Source organism: Manacus vitellinus, unplaced genomic scaffold (genome assembly GCF_001715985.3).
Source record: "Manacus vitellinus isolate BGI_N305 unplaced genomic scaffold, ASM171598v3 scaffold_0_pilon, whole genome shotgun sequence".
Lineage (NCBI taxonomy): Eukaryota > Metazoa > Chordata > Aves > Passeriformes > Pipridae > Manacus > Manacus vitellinus.
The window spans coordinates 7351316-7359606 of NW_021938789.1; positions in this window are offsets into that span (position 1 = coordinate 7351316).

The window sequence follows — 8291 nt, forward strand, 5'->3', positions numbered from 1 at the left end:
GGGCAAAGGCGTATTGCGGAGCCTGGCAGCCGAGCGGGAGAGGACATCTTACCAGCCCGGCTGGCTCGGGGCGGAAAAAAGCAATAAAAGTGATTCATATTCACTGCGCTGTCTCCTCTAACCTAAGGCAAACCATCATGCTCATCTTGTAGTCTTACAGGTGCATTGCTTTCCAGCCAGTGGAAAGAAAAGCGCTGTGGGCGACGCAACAAGTGACTGGGATGGTAGGCAGCTCTGAGAGAGGAGGCAGACAGGTGCTCAGCCTAGAGCCAGTTTTATGCTTCAAAACCAGCCAGCCTCTCCTCACAGATGACAGCATGAGCAGCCCTTCTGTGTGGCTTGTTCCAATTGCCCAATCCAACATGTGTTTCATTTTTCTGAGGTCAATGGTCTGTAATGATAGAGGCCCAGAGCTCCTTTCTGGCTGTGACATAAAGCAAGTCATGTCTCCCACTATGGATCATCCTGTCTATCTCATTTATTTCTCCCATCAGTGTTCCGTCCCAAGTAAATAAAGTGTAAAATAAGCTCGTCTTACCTGACTAACATTTCATAAATCATGCTTGTGTGTGTTAAATAGAAGAAAAAGGTTTTCATTTTATGTAGAAAATTGCACCTGTAATTGGAAATGAAGGGGTTTCTCAGAAAACAGGAAATACTTGAATTATTTAATTTTGGCAAAATCCTTGTCTTACAAGTGTTCTTGAACAGAACAGATGAATAACCCACGGATGGATGAGTGTAATCCATTCATTTCTATGTGAAAGCCAAAGTAATTCAGAATCCAAATGACATCAAAAGTCCAAGTGATGATCAGAAGTGTATTTGACAGTATACTACAGGGAGCCAAAATAACACAGCAAATGGTTTAACAAATTGAGTGACTAAGTGCTTTCATCTCCAGCTTCTGTGATTTTATATTTTAGCCCTTCTGTTGGCTGAAGTTGGTCAAAAGCTCTGGGCAATTGTGTATTAAGTGTATGCCTGAGGAAGTATCAGTGTCAGATTAAGATGAATGGATGTAAATTCCCCAGTTGATTGCTGAGGTATTTTTTTCGATTATGTGAGCATATTCCAGGGGTCCTCAGTTTTAGTGTCTCTTGCAGGGAAAATGAGAAATTTGGATAGTCTATGGAGTAAGTTATTCTTCTCTTTGGCATTGTGCATTTCTTTAATGATATTTGCCTTTAGCATAAACTAACTAATCTTACCCAATTCTTTAGTTTTACAGAAAAATCCTTTTGTTAAGCAAATGGATACTACACTTGCTGCCACTCAGTACAACTGCAAATACTTGGCTTACCTTTTTCCATTTTAAGTGCATTTCGCCCCATATACTATGATGTAAAAGAAAAAAAGCTATGTGTTTGCATGTGCATATACATGCGCACAGATATCTGTGACTAATAAGTGTCTTTACTTGCCAGGTATGTGAAATGAGCAGTTAAAAGGATTTAATTTCTGATATCAAATAACCAACTGTAATTTGCTACTGATGGTTTCAGAAGAGAGAAATGAGGTAGCTTAGTAAGAAAACTCGCATGCTTCCTAGTCAAAAATTGCTGCCTTAACAATCCAAAAAGGTATATATTAACACAGAGAATATGTGAAAAGAAATGAGTCTTCACAACTAGCATACCTCTTTCCTCCAGGGCTCCTGCTGTAGGTCATTTTGCTATGGTTATTGAGGGGGTTTTAAATTTGGGGGACTGTCGTCAGTCTTCCACAGAGTAACTCAAGTTCCAGGTGCTTAACAAGTAACACACATCCTTGCTGAGCCACTGAAGTGTCATGGCCAGCAATCTTTATCTAATGTTAGTGATCTCTGAGGAAGCACAATAGCTCCTTGTGGGTTTTGACTGGTATGTGGGCAACAGAAAAAGCAGCACACGCACAGAATTGATGACCTAGTGGCTAGTCTCATTAAGTCAGATTGTACCCTGATTTACTTACTCTGAAATCTTAATAGTCTCAATGAGGTTAGAATTCACTGTGTGTACCATCAGCCTAACTATGAAAGCAGAAAATTTGCACTACCATCAAGCAGATGTAGTTCTTCCCAATGAACTATCTAATGGAGAAAAAAAAAAAGTAATGTGAAGCTTGTGTTTGCTGCCACTTAGTCTGGGAAATGATACAGAAGTGTTCCTTAAATAACAGTTGGCCTATGTCTCACAAAAGCTGGAGAAAGTCCAGTTGCATGGACAGCTTACATTTTGACCTAGACTGAGAGCACCTGAGAAGCCCTCATTTTGTAGCAGAACTGTGAAGAACAGAGTCACACACTCTCTACATATGGACATTATGAAATGTTGTAAACTGGTAAGTGCCACAGGGCTAGACTTCTGATTCATCACAGACAAAAGCTCTGGGAATTACAGGATTCTTTTTCCTGCAAAATTCTTTTTCTAAAAATGAGGACAAAAATTGTGACAATTAATCTATTATTTATGATTTGATGATACTTTATTCAGGTTGACCACATGTCTTTTTCTTTGTGGGCTGTGGTTTATTGACACAATCAACTGAAATGGCTCTTCTGGAACCATTACAATTTGTTGTGTTAGTGCAGCTGAAAACACTTCAACATACCATGTGTCACGCTTTGTCAAGTTAACAGTTGATGTTTCCAAATCAGGATTAGGAACAGTGCTGATGCAGTGCAATGCTGCAATTGCTTGTGCAACATAAGCATTCATGAAAAGGGACAAACTCTGCTGAAGTAAAGCAGCACTACCTATTGTTGTTCATCAAGTATCCCTGCTGTTTATTCACCCTAAAGCAACGAGTCCCTTCGGTATCTGAGGTTATTTACAAATACCAGAGGAAGAAGAGCATTCTCACCAGTCCGTTTTAAGAAGCCAATAATCTTCAGAAATTATATTAAACTCTTAGTCAGCAATAGGGAAACATGGATTAAGTGATGTACCAAAGGAGCAAGTGCATGGTGAAGCCGTGTAGGTGGAGCCAGCTGCATAGCTGCATAGCTCCTAGCAGGTGATACAAGCGAGTTCACCTCATCTGGAAGTGCTAAGGTTTATAAAGCATCTTTAGTCCATCTCTCTGCCCCGTAAATCCAGACTGGGACAGAAATGGAGCTAAAATCTAACTTTTTCTTTAGGTTTTTCTTCTCTGACTTGTATATGTGATAGGCTTATGTGTAAACAACTCTAGAATTGTGACATTCATACTGAAATGGATAGTAGATAAATGAATAGTGAACCTGTGCATGAACAAAAGCAATAGCTTAATGACAGAAAACAGCAATCTGAAATGGATAATGATTTTCAGTTACTGTCAGATTTGTAGAATTGTCAAATGGAAATAAAGGTATTGATATTGAAGAATGCACATCTGCTATTTCCAAAATTACTGAGAAGGAGGAGATTGAATTATTCCTTGGGAAAAATTGAGGAATGGTCACTGGAAAGCTGTGAAATTCTTTAAAACGTGGAACAATTTTTCAAGCCTGGTATCCTTTTGTCCATCATCCTGAATTCAGACACAGACATGTAAATAACATTTTTCAGGAAGAGGGTTGTCCACACATTGGAATAATGCTGAGGCAGAGGAAGTTCTAAGCACTCAGATTCTCAAGAGCAGCATTTCTCAAATGGTGATGCAAACATCAGTGATACGCCCCCATAAAATACAGGGCAGTAAAAGCCAGAAGGATTGCTCTGAGAATCAGTGCTCTGAGCTTGCATGTGCAGCAGAAGGGATAAATTGTGCTACAAGGCAGATTATGTCCTGTCTCTGTCCTCACACCATCTGTAGGCCTGCAGGTTCATCTCTTGGTGAAGAGAAGGTGCCAAAATACAGCAAGGAGATCAGTGCTCTGAGTCCAGGGGAGAAAGGGAGAGGAGAGTCGGTACAGACAGACAAATTGTTCTCCAGGCCTCCTGTTATTCCCAGATATCAGACCCACCACTTTCCTAAGTTGGGGCAGAAAAGTGACAGTCCTGATGATGAGGAGGCAGAGCTCTGTCTGGCAGGGGGATTTGGGGAGCCAGCAGTGATGGGATATACTTAAAGGCAAGGAAGCACAGCTTTAGGGGTAAAGTGAGGTTGATCTTTTACTGATCTCTTCCCAGGTTAATCCTGCTTATGATTAAACAGTCATTTAAATGGCTAAAGTTACCTGATTTAGGAGAGCCCAGTAATGTTTTGGCTATTATACAAATGGATTTTAAACAGCATCTAAGTAACGCAAGGTCATGTAACTATCCTAAATGATCCTCTAATAATTTAGAGTATTACATGAAATTAAAGGATAAGATCAATTTCAACAGAAGCTGGACTTAACCACTAAACCATTTATTTAAAAAAAAAAAAGTGCATAAACAAGCCTTTCACCAGGAATGCTAGAATGTGATCCTAGACTTCTCTTTGGCCTTGAACCACTTCAAATTAATTGGTTGGGAGCCAAAGGAGGTGCATAACATAACATCACAATTTATATTTAGGAAACCTCATTAGAAATTAAAAAGTTATGTAACTCCTCGGAGAAAGCAAAAGAAATATAGGACAAATTATACTCAAACACTGCAGTTAAATTATTTTAACAGCAGGGTAGCTTTAAAAAAAACCTGTTAGGACAAAATCCTACCTAGCATGAGGAAAAAAAGCTCTTATGTCTTACTGTAATTAGAAACTCATCAGGTTAATGGGGCAACTTCTCAAAAGCTGCCATTTAAGTTTTTGCACATGGCATTGATCTTGCTGTATTTCAGTTTGCAAATAGAACTTGGCCAGAGGAAAAAACCAGCAATCACACATTTTCTAATGTACGTGTAAATTCAAAGGTCTGTATCTTCCGTGTCTGTGCTCTTTCTTTCATTCAGTTTGTAATTGTGTTGGAGTTCTAAGACAATGGCACTTGAACTTCAGTGTCCACTGTCTGAAATTGCCAAAAGCGCCAAGTGATTTTGGGGTATCTCAGTCTGTAGCTGGGAAAGTGACAGGCTTCGAGAAAGCAAAGGGAAGAGAGCCAGCTAGCCAAGATTCACTCTTAATTTGAGCACTTAAAATCTGAGGCATAGGAAATTAAAGACCACTTTTGATAATTTAGGTCAGCACTTTAAAAAGTTTCTATGTTCAAAGATATGATGAGAAGACATGCTGAAAAGAATGGAAAGGGATGTAGCATTATGGGAAGAGTTTTCCAAAATGGCCAAATAACAGAGAAGCCAAAATCTGTAGAGCATTCATTTATTGACTATGGCAGTTTTTTGGGGACTCCTAAATATGCTTATTTACACAGATATCTAAATGTCAAAAAACGAAGAGAGGAGGATGTAAAAAACATCTGCTCACTCCAGATCACTAACAAGTGAAAAATAAGAGGGAGCCAGCAAAGCAAGTAATGAATAAGCCATCTACTTTTACTGAAAGGTTGAATTATACCTTTTAGAAAGTAATGAATTATTAGAATTAGGTGCCTAAACTGCAGCAGCTGTCCACTGTTTTTTGTTTGTTTTGGGGTTTTTTTTAGAAAGCTTTAAATATGGTACATTGAAAAACAAAACTGCAAACAGAGATGTTACTAAAAACCAAGTTACTATCCTTACTATTATATTCATATTTTTCAGGGTGGGTGGAGCAAGGCAATTATGGGAATGGAATGAAATGGTATGGAATAGAATAGACTATTTCAGCTGGAATGGACTTAAAATGATCTTCTAGTCCAGCTGCCTGACCTATTCAGGGCTGAGCAAAAGTTAAAGAACATTACTAAGAGCATTGTCCAAATGCCTCTCAAACACTGATAGGCTTGGGGCATCGAGCTGTTCTGGTGTCTGACCACCCTCTCAGTAAAGAAATGCTTCCTAATGTCCAGCCTAAACTTCCCCGGCGCAGCTTTGAACCATTCTCATGTGAAATAAAGTAACTCAATGGGAAGGGAAACTGTGTAACTCATTAACTAATATCAGAAGGGTACTCCTGACTTAAAAATGTATTGATATTAACATGTAGTATTATTAGTTTTATATTCTGGATGGAAAGGGTTTTACACTTGCCTGTTATTAAGAACTGTAAAAGCAAAAACTGTGACATGCAGTGCAACTTATGTGCATTGTATATCACACTCATTTGTAAGATTAGAGCTTTATCATGGCTTTAAAACAGCAGAGTTTTTCCTATCCTGGTAACCCATTTTGCATTCCTTTAAACTGACAATCCATGCAACAGGAGATACTTTGAAAAATGATGACAAAAAGATGTAGCAAGGAATATCAGTAGTAACTTCAAAGAAGTAGTATTAACCCTGCAGGATCTGGTTGCCACAGGAATAATTCCTTCTCTGTTAGCTGAAATAAAAAACAAGACCAGCTACATCCAGACAGCACAGATGTTGACTAGCACAGGATTACTGGTACTTCACAGCAAGAGATCTAAGAACCTAAAACCCCCTATTTGTATTCTGTAAAATGTGCAGCATCATCACTGCTGTATTTGAATTCCTTATGTTACTTTAGGAAACTGCAACTGAGGGCATTAAGCACCCTACATGCTAAGAAATCTAAATCCAGCACTTATGAATTTTAAATCAATCAAATCTCCATGGTGCATATTTGAGGAAGAATTAGTCAAAATGAAAACGCAGTGAAAAACAGAAAACAAAACTGAGAAGTGAGGAATAATTCCAGAAAGACAGGGTTCCCACTGAACATTAAAGTACATCAGCTGAGGAAATCTGCCAAACACATTCAAGACTCTTCATAAATTGGGTTCTTGATTTGGTGTCTTCAAGCAGAAGCAGCAATAAAGGCATCCAGTTGCCCTGTGGGAACAGAAAGGGAAAGAGATCTCCTTGAATACTCCACTAAGGGCAGGCTGTGGAGAGCAAATGTTAGATTTGTTTCCCTGAGGAGAATATGGCAACTGTACCAAGCAGCTTCCAAAAATATTTTACATCTTCAAAGCACCGGACAAAGATGAACTAACAATTCCCTGTTCCATTTCCCACTACAGACAAAGCTAAATTCCAAAAGAAAAACAAATCAGGCCCAAGAGACAGAAAAGGACAATTCTTCGAGAGTGTTGGGATGGCCAAAATAATTCATAGTACTAGTAGTAGTTTAGTGAGAATCTTGAGGTTTTAATTCCTACAGGAAAGTCCAAAGTGATATATTCTAATAGATTCCCAGCTACCTAACTGCATTTTGCTCAGCTGAACTCAATCCAGCTGGCTCTTACCATAAGAAGAATCTGCAGATAGTCATAGGATCATAAAGAAACAACCCACTGGACACACAGAGAGCAGGTGGATAATTTTGTCATTTCCCAGTAGTCTGTTCTTGTTTTCATCTGTCTCCAGTTATTGTATGTGGATGTTGACTACTGGAAAGTCAACAAGGAGTGCTGTGTAAGGAAATAATTGGCAAAGATGAGGAAGAATCTATCACTTCTACTAAAAGAAGACATCAGCCATTCAAGAGCTGTCTGTCCTGCCAACCTCGTCCTACTGTGCAGCTAGGGATATTAGAAAACAGTCTGGAAGTAGCAGCAGCAGGGACTGGTTGCCTTCTTCCCGCTCCAGGGGAAGGACTTTTAATCCATATTGACATTTTTTCTTAAAGTAGGTCATACTGAGTTTCAGTAAGTCTGAGTCTGATATTTTCTTTTGGACGAAAGTTATGATCTTAATGTGTAGAGGATTTTTAACTTACTTTCTTATGCAAGACATTTTTCTGGAGGATTTTAAGCCTGTTCAAAACATGATTTTTCTTAGGCTACAGCTATGTGACTTTGGGACATAGTTTGGTTGTTTTTTTTAAAAAAAACCCCAAACAACAGTGTCCTCATGTCTACAGGACAGGACACACAATGGCAGTTCCATTTCTCTAAAGCCATCACATCCTGATCAAGTTTATTCTTCCTCTCTTCTGGGAAAAATTACACTTACAAGAAGTATAAACAATTATATTGCTATATAGATAGCATATATGGACCATGCATTCCCTCAGTAGTGTAGCTAACCCAACATGCATTGTATACACAAACTCTAAAGAACACCAATGACCAGATCTGCTGGAAACTGAAGGCCAACGTTTAGAGACATTTTTACGTATTTCTGTGGGTACCTGTATAGAGGTGGGAACAGGAGGGTGTCTTTTTGAGACACCTCATTGCTTTCACAAATCTAATAAAGAACCTGAATATTCTTAATATCCAATGTACATAACTTATTTAAATTACTTAAAGAAAACCCAGTTAGTGAGATACTACTAGTACCAAAATACTAAAAATATTTGGAAAGTAATTGTTTTCTACAGAATAATTTATTC